The 17078-nt window shown below is 36.8% G+C and overlaps 1 long non-coding RNA gene across 1 annotated transcript; it reads left to right on the plus strand.

The window, feature by feature from the left end:
• The first annotated feature begins 8604 nt into the window (after nt 1-8604).
• Nucleotides 8605-9960, plus strand: LOC147504043 (uncharacterized). Its single transcript, XR_015220332.1, has 3 exons — nt 8605-8955; nt 9474-9650; nt 9906-9960. It is a non-coding gene; the product is annotated as an uncharacterized LOC147504043 (long non-coding RNA).
• Nucleotides 9961-17078: the final 7118 nt, after the last annotated feature.

Raw genomic sequence — 17078 nt, forward strand, 5'->3', positions numbered from 1 at the left:
AAACGGGGAGACAAAACCAAATCAATAAAAGGAGGATGAATCTAAACATCAGGGGACATTCTCTCCCCGGATGAAAACCGCCCCAATCAAGTTCAATTTCTATGGAACTGTGTATGAATTGATTCTGGTTCGACAAAAGAACTAGATACGTAGGCAGCTTCACATAAGAAGTTCAGTCAATACTACCAATCAATTATTTTTGGTTATGTAAAGGATAAACAAATTTTACCCCTTTACATTGGCGTCGTCTGTGGGTTCAATTTCTTGGAAAATTCACACCTTCTCTGATTTTTCCAAGCCACGAAGCATGGATGAAAAGCTGCGAATGGATTACTCAAAATTATGATAAGAAGATAGAGCGATTACAATGATATGACAAGAAGATAATTTCATCAAATACAAACTTCTAAAGCCTATGGTATATATCCACAAAGCCATGAATAATACGCAAATCTTGAGATAAGTTCCCTTTTTCTTCATTCAAAATATTTTTTTTTTGTCTCGGTGGTTTAAATAATTTCATGGCAGTTCTTTCTTTGAAAGGCAAGTTACAGATCACTATATTAGTTATCGGAATTTCAACATTGTACCTCCAGCGTACAATGAGATATTGTCTTAAACTATCAGCCAACCATCAAATTTCTTTTATATACCATATTCATCTTATGATTTTTAGAACTAGAACCTGCAACTTAGCACTTTAGTTCCAAATTTGAAATAGACAACTTGCATGATATGTTGTAGCTGTGTAGCATCATTATAATGGATGTTAAACTTTGTCATTTGCTAGCTAGACTTTGTAACTGACTCAACCCAGTTAGGGAGTCTCTACCATTTCTTATACAAGAAGAATCATATACTAGGTCGTTCCAATTCTGAACAGGGGGCTTCATGTGTTATCTCGCTACGACTTGGCAGCTAAGTCTGGCAATACGAGATAATTGCTAATGACTAGACACGAACTACGAAGCGTGGTGTTAGTGATGATCGAGATTATCAAAGCTAGCTCAAAGTTTACGAGCACGCGAAAGCACAAGTTGTTTGATCCTATCATCAGATAAGTCTTTCAATGTCCTTGTTACTGATGAGTGATTATTACTCCAGTTTGGATCCATAGCTAACTACGCAGTTCTCATCTCAAGTTTCAGTTGTCATGATAATCTCTAAACTCATTTTTAACCACTGTAAAATACATATCATTCTTTCAATGCATTTCTTTAATTGCCAGATCGATTTCCATGCGACATAACATATGCAACGATTTTTGCCAATGCTCTCATGGACAAATCTTGAACAGGCACATTAACTTGATTACAACCATTTCCGAATATATCAATCTTGCTTTGATGTAGACTTGCTTGATTTTAGCCATCTCAATTTAATTGTGACGACACAAGAGTTGCTTGATTTTAGCCATCTTAATTTAATTGCGACCGAACAGTTGCTTGATATCAGCCACCCCAATTTCAATTAATCTCTACTACTAGTATATCTATAATGATCGTGGCCTCTTAAATTCATCCGGCACTTTTTCTGACGCATAATACCCTTGATGAATAATAAAATCATATGCCTAGCTATTTATTAATGAGGACTACTTTGTCTTTTTATGTGTTTATAAATTTTCAGTACCGATATTGTCCTTAAATAAAACAATTGCTTAACACTTTTAAATAGGGCTAATCAGTCTTTTCATGTGGGAGTATATTAGAAAACCAGATCCACGCCCTTCTGAATTGTACGCTTAACAATAAATAACAATAAATTTCATTTAATTAGCAATAATTGGGTTATTTAATAAGAGGTTAAGAAAATGAAAAGTCTAATCAGATAATAGGAACCGATTTTTTTCCATTCTCTCACATATCTATCTTTCTCTTCTTCATGTGCGCCCCTCTCTCTCAATCAAATAATAACGATTTGATTATTGAAAAAGAGTCTCTCTGTTGCCATTTGATTTTTTCAAAAAGTAAAATCTTTTTCTCCTTTTGCCAAAAAAAAAAAAGTTTGTGTGAGTACTAAGAAGGGTGGGAAGAGAATTGAAAACTCTGTTTCGTACCTAATTACTTTATTATCTCATCTTCTCATGATTTTATGATTTTTTTGTCACAGAGAATGACGATATGAAGCTTTCAAGATCGATATAAGGGATTTTAATGGAAGATCCATGTTTTTGTCTATTTTCTTTGGAAAGTCAGGAGTAAAAGGTTAGTTTATCTCATTCTCTTCTTCTCCAGGCCATCCTTTTTTAACTATTCATTTTCCATGTACTCTGCTATTCCGTGAACATCGACTGAATTCTCATATGCATACCAAGCAAAAAAAAGTTTATGTAGCTTAATTTCATATTTGGCACAGTACACCTATTCCACCAAAAGGACCTCGTGGCTGTGCTGGTTCATGACATTGAACACTTAGTTTTGTACACAAAGTCCCCATACAAACAAGAAAATCTGCAAACAAATTGCCGAGACATGAACTCGCAAGAACGTGGAAAAGCCCTTACCCTATGCCAGCCGATGTATTTGAAACCAACTCGAGGAAGCAGCTTTATTCCCAAATTCGGTTAGTCTCACAGTTGGATAGACAGACTGTGCAAGACATCAATTTATGAACTAAAGGTCAACGCTTAAGTAAAATAGGATGGATTCAGCTCTTCGTTTTGACCTCTCACTAGGCTTCCACTTCTCAACTAGGACCTTCTTTAAGTTTAGACAGCTTGAAACCATAGTTGCACCTCCAGCTGATGTTACAAATGGGCAATTAATGGCTGGGCTGGTTCATGACATTGGACACTTAGTTTTGTACACAAACACCCCATACAGACAAGAAAATCTACAAACAAACTGCAGAGACATGAACTCGCAAAAACGTGGAAAAGTCCTTACCCTATGCCAGCTGGTGTATTTGAAACCAACTCGAGGAAGCGGCTTTATTCCCAAATTCGGTTAGTATCACATTTGGACAAACAGAGTGTGCAAGACATCAATTTATGAACTAAAGGTTAACGCTTAAGTAAGGTAGGATGGATTCAGCTCTTCGTTTTGTCCTCTCACTAGCCTTCCACTTCTCAACTAGGACCTTCTTTAAGTTTATACAGCTTGAAACCATAGTTGCAACTCCAGCTGATGTTACAAATGGGCAATAAACCATGTGGCAGGTTTCAAGGATAGTGCACTTCTTAGCAAGATGAGATAAACCAACATCTATTTTTTTCCTGCAGTGAGATAATACCACGTCCCTGATTAAAGGACAACCTTCCCCTGATTCAGCCAGAGCGATATCACCCAAATTCTACAACAGAAGAGAGAAGATGGGGGTTGGGGGGTTAGGAAGGTTGTAGTAAGTTTATATGTGCATGTGAGTGTTCGTCATGTTGTATGTTTAGCTGTGTGCACTCTTTTCCTCGAGGTAATATTTACTTAACACTTTAAGTTTTTGTTCTTTTTTAATAAGCACATTTCTTCCTGTATGTTCACTGCAAAAAACAAGAAGGATTTGTACCGCAAAGCTTTGGTTATGATACAAAATGGTGTATGTACGCTATGAATTTATACAATTTCATAGCCGATACTGACAATTTCTTGCTTACCAAAAATCAACGAAGGTATGAATTCATGCGAGAGGCCAAACATAGGCATAATCTCATTGTCACGCACATTTGGAAACGAGTTGTCTAATATTATCTCATTGAACTTTCAACTGTTGCACATCTTTCCAGCGCATACTTAGTTTCTTTGATTTCCAATTTTTTTGCTATTTCATTGGATTTTGCTACTCATCAAACCTCAATGTGGCTCTTGAACTCATTAAATCAATGCCTTGGTCTTTCGTTGGTTTACTGTCAATCAATGGGTGCTGTTTTGGGTATTTGTAATTTTTATATCCAAAAAACAGCCAATATTTAAATATGATACTGCTTTATTAAGCTATTCTGCACTTTCACATATATTAGACAAATAGGGTTAATTTATTTGGGTCAGGTTAATGTGAGACAACTAGGGTGAAATCAATGTAGTTTTGGGGTTTTGTAGTTTTCTCCCTTGCTGTTCAGTCATTTTCCTTCATGGGACGCACTAGCAAAGCCCTCAAAACTGAACAGTCTGTTCCTTGATTTGGTTCCCCTATTGAATGTGTCTCCATTGACTCTTTTTATAGTGATTTTACAATAATTGATCGTTACCCGATGACGCTATTTCCCAGTATGCTCTCTTTGTCTTTATGATCTTCTCTGGTTTCTTCTATCTCTCAATATCTCCTTTCTTTCTTAGTTTTGTTTTCTTCCTCACAAAGACACGTGTTCCTAGCTCCATTTCTCTCACCCTCTGTGATGAAATGCACTAAAACCCGCCCACCACACAACACATCAGAACCATGTCAACTCATGCTTACGAGGGAGCCCTCCATCCTCATTGTTGTTAGATGTATTTCCTAAGAACTCCTTGGTAAAGCGGTGTTTTAACGTTTGTTTCTTACAAGTGGTCATGTACGTAGTGTGTCACAATTCAGCTTTAAGAACTATCTTATTGCTTTTCACTGTATTATTACTTTATAGACCGCTCACTTCATATATAACCACGCTATTTTTCATCTGCCAGTCTTTGGAAATGGCTGGGGCCAGAAGCCATCCAAATTTCCTCTCTGTTAGTGATAATAGTGTGCGCCAACAACAACAATAGGCTCGGAGAATTAGACAAAGTGAGAGGCAAATCCATTTGACCCCAGTACAGATAGCCCTCCGAAGGGATCGTATCCGAAGGAATTATTATCGACGAGTCCAAAACCAAAGAAATGAACAACTTGCTTCTCATAGAGAACGCATGCGAGTGGCATGGCGCTCTCCGATTTCTTAGTTATTTGTTTCTGAATCAATCTATTTCATTTTCAATGACTGTTGGTTCCATTGATTTTTTTTTTGAAGTTGTGCTTAAGAAAACTTGATTATATCGCACTTGACCCCGTTCAATGATTGTTGGTTCTATTTATATCGCACTGGATTTCTATCTTCATATCTGCTTAAGAAAACCGTTTTCTATTTTTTTGGAATGACTGAGTAGTGTTTGTTTAATTCGAGCTATGGATGGATTTAGTTGTGGACTTTCTTGTGATTCATGGTAGAGCTTTGTTTCACTAAGAAGTCGAACAAGTTTTGGGTGGATTAATTCTTTCTCGCTTTTACATTTAAGCTAATCTATAAAAAATTGATTCAATTCCATTTTTAATTTGGGTTTTATTTCACCCAAGGAAACTATGTTCAAGGAGCCGGTGTAATTGCTTTTAATTCCCTGAGTTTTAATTTCAGGTCTTTTAAGCAATGACTGTTCCGTGTTAAAGGAGCTTTTGTCTATCGCTTTCATAGCTGATTCTGTGTTGTCAATCAATGGGTGTTGTGTTCAGCTGAGAATTTGACGTGCGTATTGTTTTGGGATGTGCAATTTTTTCCTTGCTGTATTTATCTTAAGAGGCCTCAGAGAGCACTGCCAGTGCTTAGCTGTTGGCACCATCAGGTTTTTTAGTTAAAGTTTTTATTTTACTGTTACAATTCCTTTTTATGGTCAGAGTTCTTTTGAGAATGCATCAGGTTTCTTTAGCAAACTTTTGCCTATTCAGCTAGAGAACTAAATTTAAAAAATGCTGATTTGAAATGTTATTTTGCATTTGTATTGACAAGGGAATGATATGCATAGGACAGAAGTGTTTTAGGAAAGCCCATGAGCTTCTACACAATGTATGTAAATGGTGCTGCACCATTAATTCGCTTTCAGATTCATGTTCTATCTTATTCTATTAACTGAATTGCTTATCTTTATTCATTGCAGGTTGTCACAAAGACCAACTTCAAAGACCGAATGCTATATCTGTTGAAGCACTCAAAAAAATACATTCGGTGTCACCGATCTGAGAATGGGCGGTGTTCTCTTAAATTGTTTCTTAAACTTCTGAATATGGGCTTCACATTGGGATTTTAATTCTTGAATCTTCCATCTGGTTTCTTGATTAGCCACTTACAATTTTTGCACGTTAAGAGTTGTATTTTTAAGAGTACGTTATCACTTTGCACATACATTCTCGATTATCACACATTAGATTATTTGGTTTGATGAGCAGTTGTTGGTGAAATTAAAATGAGATCAGTGTTGTTTTTTGTTATGATAGCTTCCCTTTCATAACTTTTTTTATTACTAGCTTTTTTTTTTTAATCGGGTACATGATTTTGATGATTTTGTTTACCATTGTTGATGCCCTTGCTTCTTTTCTCATTATTTGTATAAATAAGCGTCTTCAAATTGAGAGGTGGAGATGTCCCAACACTTATATCCCTTTCGAAGATGTCCTTTAGAACACTAACACATCCGAAGTATTTGATTTTTAGTACATCCTGATGTACAAGGGATGGAAGAAGAGCTGGTGCCTTGCCTATAACTCCATTGAGCTGGAAGTAAGCTTTAAAGTCAGTTTAGTTCAAGTGTTGCTTGCAAATCAGGTTAGGCCGTCATGTTTCAGAGGTAAAAATTTCCACCTTCTTCCATAGCTTATCCCTTTATAGGGCTTCTTATAATATTAGTTTTGAAACTTGGGGTTATCGAGTTGTTCAAAATTGGAAATAGGTTAAATATTTTTGGTGTGAAATCACGCACTAGGCCAAGACAGGGGAGAAAAGATTAATTATTTTGCCAACTGGCTGTGAAATTCATATAAAAAATGAACCCACGGTCTAAATGCATATGGAAACTATGGTGTTTAATTAGTTGTTTAAGTATGTGATTGGCAGTAATTTCCATTCTTTTTAGTGGCTTCCAAGAATTTTAGAGTGCTTTGGATACTTAAAGTTCAAAGCATTCTACAGGTATTTTTCCACCAATTGTTTCTGGTTTACTTTAAATTATGCACGACATATAGGTTTGTGTATGGAAACAATTTTTATATTAAAATTGTTATTGTACGGTATGAGTGTCTTAGGTATGTTGTTGTTTTGGGCCAAGGTAAGTGTTATCTATTCTGTCAATTGTGTTTATGGACAATCTTTTCTTCTTCGGCTATGGTTATATACTACTACTACAAATAAGAGGTTGTATCCTCCTCCAACACTTTTTGAGGCCCTTTCATTTATCTTCTCTACTGTCTAAATAGTGTTAGTACGTAATAGACCATTTCTTATCAGAGAGTATCAACCGTTACTATGGCCTTCACCCTCTTACCATGTATCTGATTTTACCATATATAGGCACCTATTGTTAGTGGAAGAGAGCCTACGACTTCTAAAGATGAGAGAAAGTTAGCGTTGAGCCTGGAGAGCTAAGTGGAAAAGTTTAATCAGGTAAGTTTCTAAGAAAGAAAATATTTACATATAATTTTGTTGAAGATTGTGACTCTATTAACTCAAAATTGTTATTGTTGTGAATTGCACAATATTAGTAGCTTGTTATTGGTTTACGAGGAAAGCTAATGTTTCCATGTACTTTCAAGATACCGTGTCAGACAGCCACATGTATCTGTCAACTTCACTTAGATAATAAGTTAACAACTAGATACGTAGAGATTATAGAGGTTTTATAGAAAAAAGACAAAAAGTCAATTCCAAACTGTGTTGCACCACAGGTATGGCTGAGACATGGCAAGGACACTCTGCATTCTTAGTTAAATAGGGAGTGCCCGACACCGGTGACATGGGTACGACTTCCATTTTGAAGTACCTGTGCATTCTAGCACTTAGTCACCCAAACCGTGCACTTGCCCCTTCGCTCCCGCTCTAAAACCGCGCTTCGACGGTTTAAGACCAAAACCTCCCTAAATTCGCGCTCCCTAAATTTAAAACCGCGCTCTACAATATTGCAGACCACGCTCTACAATGTTAGAGCAATTAATCAGCAATTTATCATTCATTGAGGTGAGATTACACATCAAAAACCAATTCCATTTATTTGAAGGAAATTATCGCCCCTTGCACACCCCAATTGAATAAATTGGCTAAGAATAAGGAAAATATAGATAGAAGATGAACAAAAGTTGAGGAAGAATTTTGAAATAAGTATTTTGAAACCCAACTGAATGATATGAGATCGAATGAAACTGCTATATTTGTCACTTAACTTTCCTTTCAATGTCATAGATACCAATTAAGCCAATCATGGGTGAACATCCTTGCTTCCCTATAATGTATTCATAAATTTGTGGCTTCTCTGTTCTCGTTTCTCTCGAACTTCGCTCAAGTGAAAAAATGGGTATCCTAAAGGAGACTCGCACCACGTATTTCCATTTCAAAATAGCTTCAAGTGGGGCATATTTTCCAATACTCTCCGGCACATTAGTTTATGCAACTTCTAAGCACCGGTTTGAGTCTATAGGGGTCCAAGTGTCAAACATAATTTTGTTACTTTGTCAATTAATAAATATATGTTTTTCTTTTTAATGTATAAACACCTAATTTATTAATTTAAACAATATTTCATACTTCTTTTGGTGATTATTAACTTAGTATTTATTGAATATATTAATTATAAATACTATATTCATAGGCGCTCTATAGACGCTCTTAATTCGGGAGCTTCTCAAGTTGAGCGCTTTGACGCTCTCGCTCTCGCTCGACGATCTGGTGACTAAGTTCTAGCATCTAACATCTATAGACACCAAATACTATGTTCAAAGTAATAACAAATGAAGCATGCTTAGGACAATAATTAAATGTCCAAAATCAAACTATATAGTGGTCGGTATAGATTAATGAGGATAATATTTCTATCCTCTCTTTTCTTCTTTTATCTTCTTTCAAATGTGAAGGGGTAAAACTATTCATGTTTCTTCTTTTATCTTCTTCTACTAATAACATGCATATATGTTGCACTTAATAAGCTTAATGATGGTTTTGGACAGTCTAATTATTTTTTATATATATTTTTTTCAATGCAAGAATTATTCTATTGGGAAAATCTACCTCAGTCATGAAGTCAATGACAGGTGTGACTTTCTTTATGATTTTTTTTTATATACTTCATTAACCTCTATCTTCGCGTTATTGTGATTATCCAACTTATATCATGTCCATCATTGTAATGAGGTATTGTGAAGGTAAGCGCTAACATGCCAGTGATAAACTTTTTGTATGCTCACTAAACCCTAAAACGATAAAGTGTTGTAAGCTTATGATGACAAACGAGCACACTACTTGTGGATGCTTTGAACTTTTTATGAGATGATGATATGTAATTGGGAGGGGTTTTTGAACAGAGAGTCAGGGATTGTTGCACGAACCCCGAGTTTCTTTTCTCTCGCGTAAGGGTTCTGTTGTTGTTGGGATGACAAGCAGGTTATCGAGAATAAATCATTGCGCCAACTCGATTTCATGCATGTGTGTGTGCAAGTAGTTGTCGGCTAACATTGTTGATTAAGTTGTAACATAACATGTATCAATATTGAGCTTTAGATTAATAGTTTGGAACTTTTGATTGAGAATTTTTTTCTATTTGTGGTTAAAGGAACATCCAAGCTGCCTAATTGTTGGGCAGACTATAGCTACATATCACCATGAAGAAGTGCTTAAGGTTGGGATCAGTCTATCATTGGTAGGAAGTGAATAATTTCAATAAGTTTCTGTATGTCATCTATCTTATGTACTCCACTGTTGTGAACTGCAGACTTCCGGGTGATGTCAGGTACTGTTGAGAATGTATTATGTATAGTTATTTATGTAAAATTTTGTTGAAATTAATTTGTTCATCTTAAACGTTACAAGAAGCCACCCTGGTTCTAGCAACACAATTTGATTTCTAGCTTACACCATTGATGAATTGGAAGGCCTACTAACTTCGGTTGTCTTTTTATCATACACCACATCGTCATTGACAGTAGAATCCCATTCATTTTCTATATTGGCTCCACGAGTTAATTGCTTTCTTTTATCTTTGTAGAAACTTGATTGTGCAGCCAAATAATCATATCAATCCCAAAGTGAAGGAGCGTAAAACAACCGAGGACTTAGGATTGAATTATAAGGATCTTTGCAGGATTACATAATGTGGGAGACTTGTGTGCACAGGTCCATGACTTTAGAACTCCAGTAAGCTTGCAAAAATTGCAGTCACAAGAGCACCAACAAGGAGAAATCTTGGCAAACACTGAGAAGGAACTTCAAATTTTTTTATCATTAAGTTCACCTGTGCAAAGAGGGACTTAGAACACAATGCCGGACATTTTTGTAAGTAACCACTGAGACACACATCATTGAATGTAAGGTTACATATTTGCAAAACTAAGATATATACATAACTAATTAGATGCCTAACTCAGTCGGTGACAATTAACTGCACTATTTAAGTGTGAAATATCAGGTCCACATATGTTGTTATTCCAACAATGGTTATTTTTCTTTTTCATAGAGTTCTGCAGCTTTAAGGAACTCATGCTTTCAATTGTGTCTACTTCCTATTCCTACATATGGTATTTCCATCATTGAGTAAAATCCGAATAAGGTTTAATCACTTTTCAAAAACCCAAAGCAGGCACAGTTTACCAACTTGCAGATTCTTCCTCCTCTTTTTGTCAACATCAGTGTAAAAACCATTGAATAACCATATTTAGTAAAATAAAATACGTCGTGACTCAAAGGCAAATATCCTTCATAGGTCCTACTTAATTCCTTCGTCTACTTGCAAGGATTGATGGTTGGTTCGACATTTTTGTCTACACCTAGATGGCTAGAAATGAGTGTTTGTTACGACTCCATGATCTCCACTTTGAGAGGCTCTTTTGCGTGCTTCTGCTTCATCAAAAATTACACCTTCTTTTACATACATTGTACAGACGTTATACTGTTGGGGTCCGTTGGTTTCGTATTTGATTTTGATATTGTCGTTTTTGCTTTATGTATGGAATTCTCTAAACTTAAGCAGCCACCTTGAATGTATGCTACTGCAACATGCTTTATAAGGACTTCTGGCGAAAAAAAATATTGATCTACAAAAGCACCAATTCTCTTTATATATAACAATAACAATCAAGAATGCCTCCTCACGTTAGCACTTAGTGTTTATAGATACGCTTAGTATTCAATTGAGTTGTTCATCAATGTAAATAAGTGTTTCGGTCCTCTAACGCCTATCAAGTTTATGCATGTGTTTGTAAAAAAGAATTGAGCACTTCATTTCAAATTTCCTGGTTGCTATGATATGTCATTTAGCGTTGCAACCAATCCACGACACCTTTTATATATATCGTTCACCCTTTTTCTATGTTCATGGTGATTAGCGTTGGCTATAAATTCAAGCCATTATACGTGTTATGTTTAATTTTGTTTCCCTATTCGTTATGTTATCTATCTACTCTATAGGGATTTTATCATCTTAATTCATGTTATGACCGCTGGCAGGTATTGCCTCTTCTTCTTATTGTTTTCTAATTGCCTTGAACTGACTGTTACAGACAACTTATTCATTCACCATTTTTCAATTCTTTTCGAATTGTGTTTAGTTTCTGATTTCAGTCACCAATTAGTTTGTGTATAGACTGTCCAGTGTTAGATTGCACATCGTCATTTTAGAAGATGGAAAAACACAGTCTAGCTTAGAAGCATATCTTAGTATAGAGTTATGGAGAAGAGACCTATTTCCAGACTCAAATATGTTAGTATAGAATTCGTTTTTTTTTTACTTTCGATGCCAAGAGTAGTACTCATAACTGGAGGTTCTTCTTGGTTTATACATTATAGTAGTGCTTCATTGTATTGCCCTCATCCGCCCTCTCAAAGTGTGGTGATAGAAGCAACAAAGAAGGATTCCTACTACATGAATGATTGAAGCTTTGGGCTCTTTTTGTCACTGTTCGTTTCAAACCAATAAGTTCATTCTCCCTTTGCCTTTTCCTTACAAGGCCTCAGAAACTCACCTGTCAATATCAATCAATTCCATAATGCACTGTGCTTTTGAATGTGTCCTATACATAATGGTCAAACAAACTTTAAAGAAGTCCTTATGCATGCACGTTACACTAACCAATACTTACATCACTCAAATTCACATATTTTACTAACATATATATATATATATATATATATATATATATATATATATATATTCCGAAATAAATGTGTTTGTCAACCGCGTGCATAGCACGTGCATCTTGCTAGTGTTTATAACTGTTGCTTATCACCTTCAAGTCCAATTTTCAACATAGGAATGAGACTTGTGGCAAGGATAAAATCAGATCACAAGAGGAACGAACCTCAATGAGCATGGAGGCTTAAACTTTACAGTTGCTAGCCTTGTTACAACATTCAATTCATTCTTGTTAGGCTGTTGCACCTATTGATTTCAATGTTCAAGTAAGGTTTTTAGCGACCTACTCAATGACATGCCGAATCCCGGTTTATGAATTCCAACTGAAATGACTGAGAGACTAGACAACTACGTCCTATCTTGATAAAGAAGCTACGTTACTATCAATTTCATCCAAGTTGGGTTACAACATACTTTACCATATGTGAAATTTTAATTTATTGATCGATGCATATGATAAAGAATTGAAAATTTCATGACTCAATTAGAGTATAGTTCAGGGAGAAACCTTTGAGCTAATTACAGCGTTCTCCACTCAAAGTTAAAGTGACTTGGTTTATTACCAATCCTTTATGATTCCTTTCACAATTACGACGACCTGACGCGAGCTCAAATGTAACTACATCCAGGAGCCTCACCAACTCAAATGGATCGCCCCTAGCTACTATCCTAAGTTTTAAATTACTCTCATATTGACCACCTTTATATGAGTTTGAAATTCCAGGTGATACAAATAAAGTCTCGGCGACTTGACAAATACGTACAGACTGAATTTGTGAATGTTGATCCAGCACCAACGATCTGAGATTTGTTCAAGTCTACAAGGCATCTAAATAACAAAACAGAAACAGGATGCGCTCCATCATAGGTTGTTTTCCACGGACCAAGACATAACACAGGTTGCTTCTACTATGAGTGGGGCTAGCTACAACATCTCTGAACAGGGGATAACTAAAGCCATTTGACCATGTCCAGTCCAGCTCAATACATCATACATCTCCAAAGTTATTACAATTGATATTGACGTGTAATAACTAGTTGGTACTAACTCCTTGGTGCTAGCTCGTTTTTTACAGGTCACTCAAGCTCCAAAATTGGGGCAAGCTACAGTCACGCCAATTCAAGGCTAAGAACTATAGTGACACCCCCAAAAGTGTTTGGGTAAGAACTCACCCAAACACACTAATGGTTTCGTAAGGGAGGTTGTTGTAATGAATTGTTGAGACTGTACCTTCAATGGCTGCCTACGTATCCAAATCGTTCTCTGGAATCAAGTCTCTCAAATGAACGTAGTTCTTTGTTTAAAAGGAATGGGATATTTATAGGATAATAATGAGAAATATAATTTCCTTAATTGCTAGAAAATCTTATATAATTATGTAAAGTCTTAATATGGAAGCATATCTTGAAAAATATGTTTTCTAAATCTAAACCTGCTATATCTAGCTTATGGCGCCATAATTTTGGGCAGGGCAGGCACGCCATAATTTTGGACAGGGCCGGCACGCCATAATTTTGGGCAGGACAGGCACGCCATAATTTTGGACAGGGCAGGCACGCCATAATTTTGGGCAGGGCCGACACGCCATAATTTTGGGGAGGACAGGCACGCCATAATTTTGGGCATCGTGCCTAGTAGTGAGTGACACTATAATGGTATCCAACGATGGTTGTTTATAAGGTGTAGATATGGTGGCACATACAAGGCAAACTATCAACCAATCAGCTCGATGCCCTTCTAAGGATCAACTTTGATCTGCGAACTACGATCTACAAACTACAATGTCAGGTCGCTATCAAAGACGCTCAACGGGAATCGACCATAGTGACGCCCCCAAAAGGCTAGCTATCAACAATAACGCCCCCAAAAGGCGTACAAATCAACTTAACGCCTATGCAAGGGTTACGTCCGATTCAACTGTAATTGCCACTCAAAGGCTAATTATCAATCAAATCCAATAAAAAAACACCTCCAAAAGGCGTACAAATTGACTTAACGCCTATGCAAGGGTTAAGTCTGATTTAACTGTTATTGTCACTCAAAGGCTAATTATCAGTCAAATCCAATAAAAAACGCCCCCAAAAGGCGTATAAATCGACTTAACGCCTATGCAAGGGTTAAGTTTGATTCAACTGTAATTACCACTCAAAGGTTAATTATTAGTCAAATTCAATCAAAGGTGCCCCTAAAAGGCCCACAAATCAACTTAGCGCCTACACAAGGGTTAAGTTTGATTCAACTATAATTACCACTCAAAGGCTAATTATCAGTCAAATCCAATCTACAAACTACGATCTACGAGCAGGACCTAACACATCAACTCGCAACAAAGCTCTAAGCAACAAACGACATCCAACTAACAAACATAGAAAATAAGAAAATTCAATTCTCAACAATCTCCATTTCAAACATAGTAAGTCTAACACGTGGTCTCATTTATTATCTTTCTTTACACCACTGTTATAAAAATAGTGATCTAAAGAAAGGGGGTTGTGTTAGTACCCTACGCTCTCAACCAATCACTACGGCCCACGTGTCCAGTGTCCAAAGTCTAATCACAAGTCTAACATACAACCTATAATCTAAGTTTACTCCCATAGCAACAGGTCGCACACGACCTAACACATCAAGGCACAAATACAATCTCTATAAACATAAATCAATTCGAGCACAATTAAAGCATTCATTAATAGCACAAGGAGTTAAACAGATTGTGACGAACATTCATCTCAAGAGCCAAACATAACAAACGTGCATCATTAAAGGAAAGGAGAGCAAGAGCTCAAATGATTATTACATAACGTCTCCATGAGGAAAATGGGGAGACAAAACCAAATCAATAAAAGGAATATTAATCTAAACATCAGGGGACATTCTCTCCCAGGATGAAAACTGCCCCAATCAAGTTCAATTTCTATGGAACTACATATAACTTGATTCTAGTTCGACAAAAGAACTAGATACGTAGGCAGCTTCACATAAGAAGTTCAGTCAATACTATCAATCTATCATTTTTGGTTATGTAAAGGTTAAACGAATTTTTGAGATATCGATCTCTTGCATTGATATTTCGATTTCGGGTTGATATATCGAGGTGGACAATATTTGTCCACCGCAATGACTATGATTTTGGGAGTAAAATGAAGAAATCTTATTGAAAATCCAAACACCTGAAAAATAAAGGTAGATGTATGAGAGGGTATATGTTAGGATCCTTAGTTCTTATTTTGGAAGTATTATTAAGTTAGATATTTCTATTTCAATTGCAATTTAGTCAGTTTATATTAGTAAGTATTAGTTTTAGAAATTGTAGTCGAATTGGAAAAGGTAGTTGTTCATCCACCATATATATGTCGTGGGTAGCTTTGATAATAGACAAGAAATTTATGCCAAGTCTGCTTCTACCTCTAAATTCTATTTCAATACTTCTTTCAGTAGCTAAGGTTCCTAGTAGTTAATTTATTACTTGAAATTCGTGCTGAAGATTTGTGCCTACTGCAAAACTTTGTGGTTGATGTCTTGTTACGTGTTTTTCCTTTTCGGATTCCCCTCCATAGAGTTTCCCTTTCCATTTCTTTTAGTTTTCCCTCTCTCCTTTTACCCTTTTGTGGTACCGGTGGTTTTTTTTTTTTGGAATAAGAGGGCTAAGAATTGCACGTACCGAGATGTAAAAATAAAATAAACCCCCCGACCCTCTCTCTCCCCGACCCTTGCAGCACCACTTGTGTTGCACCACTGCCTCCACCAGCACCCCCTACCACCCTTTAAAAACCCGACCATTCTTCTCCATTGCACCTATGCCACCACCACCGGAATTGGAAAACCCAAACACAGACCTGACTTTGCAACACCACTCGCGCTGCACCACCACCGTCCACCACCTACTGCCACCACCATCTTCAAACACAATCCCCACATTGACCAACACCTACGTACTTACCACTGCCACCGCCTCCACCATCTTCACCAATCCTCATCGCCAGTAACACCTCGAGAATCCATCCTCCACTATAACCTCCAGTCGACCATTGCCCAAACCCAAGCCACTAACCACTGCCCGATCCCTTCCCCCTCTTTAAATTAACCGTAGCCCTTCCAAACCTAAAAAAAAAAAAAAATCATGATGGTTTGTTTTTTTTCCTTGATGTTTCTGTAGCCTTTGGTTTGGTTAATTGATTAGCTAGGTATGGTTGTTTGTTGGTTTTGATGGAGTTGGGTTTGCTTCGATGCTAGGTTTGTTGTTTAGGTTTGATTTATGGTAGTTCTCTTGTTTGTTGTGGTTTAGATTTGGTTTTATCTGTTTTTAGGTTTGTTAGAGCATAGGGTGTCGTCATCATGCTCTCTCAAAAGAAGCATGTGCATTACCCCTTTTGTGAGTTTGACAAGTGCAAAGATGTGGCCAATGGTAGTGGCAGCTTTGCGGTTTCGTATATTGAAACTCACATTAAGAAGCAACACTTGAGTAGCCAGGGAGATACAGATAGACTGCAGGATAAAATTAAGGAGGACATAAGTTTATATTTATCCCTTCTTAACTTTTTGAAAACGGTGAACAAATGGATATGTGGTTATTATCTCAGCATGCATGCATTAACCATACCATGTCGTCATTTAGGAGACATCACAAAACCACTAGAAAATGACTGATAATGGGGAGTTGGGATGTCTTATTGTCGGTATACCAAAACCACCGCCCATCCCTATAACTATGCAGCCTACACTCTCATTACAAGGAGATGCTAGTGCTATCCTGAGGCCTCTTGGTGTTGTTCCCTCTCTTGATGAGACGTTACTTGATAGGGCATTCTGTATACCCTTTCGCACTGTGAAAAGTATACCACGTGCTTGTCGTTTGACATTTTCTGGTGCATTAAAGTCTGCTCTCTGGGATATTATAGCTGATCCTAGTTCAATTATGTCATGGGTTCAACTTCTCCTTCTTCCGTGCTGCACTCTACAGGTTTTTCAACCACATAATTGTCAGGAATGTCGGTCTAGTAATAGGAAAAACCTTTAGCAGAAATAGATTC

The sequence above is a fragment of the Coptis chinensis genome, chromosome 4, assembly GCF_015680905.1.
Source record: "Coptis chinensis isolate HL-2020 chromosome 4, ASM1568090v1, whole genome shotgun sequence".
NCBI lineage: Eukaryota > Viridiplantae > Streptophyta > Magnoliopsida > Ranunculales > Ranunculaceae > Coptis > Coptis chinensis.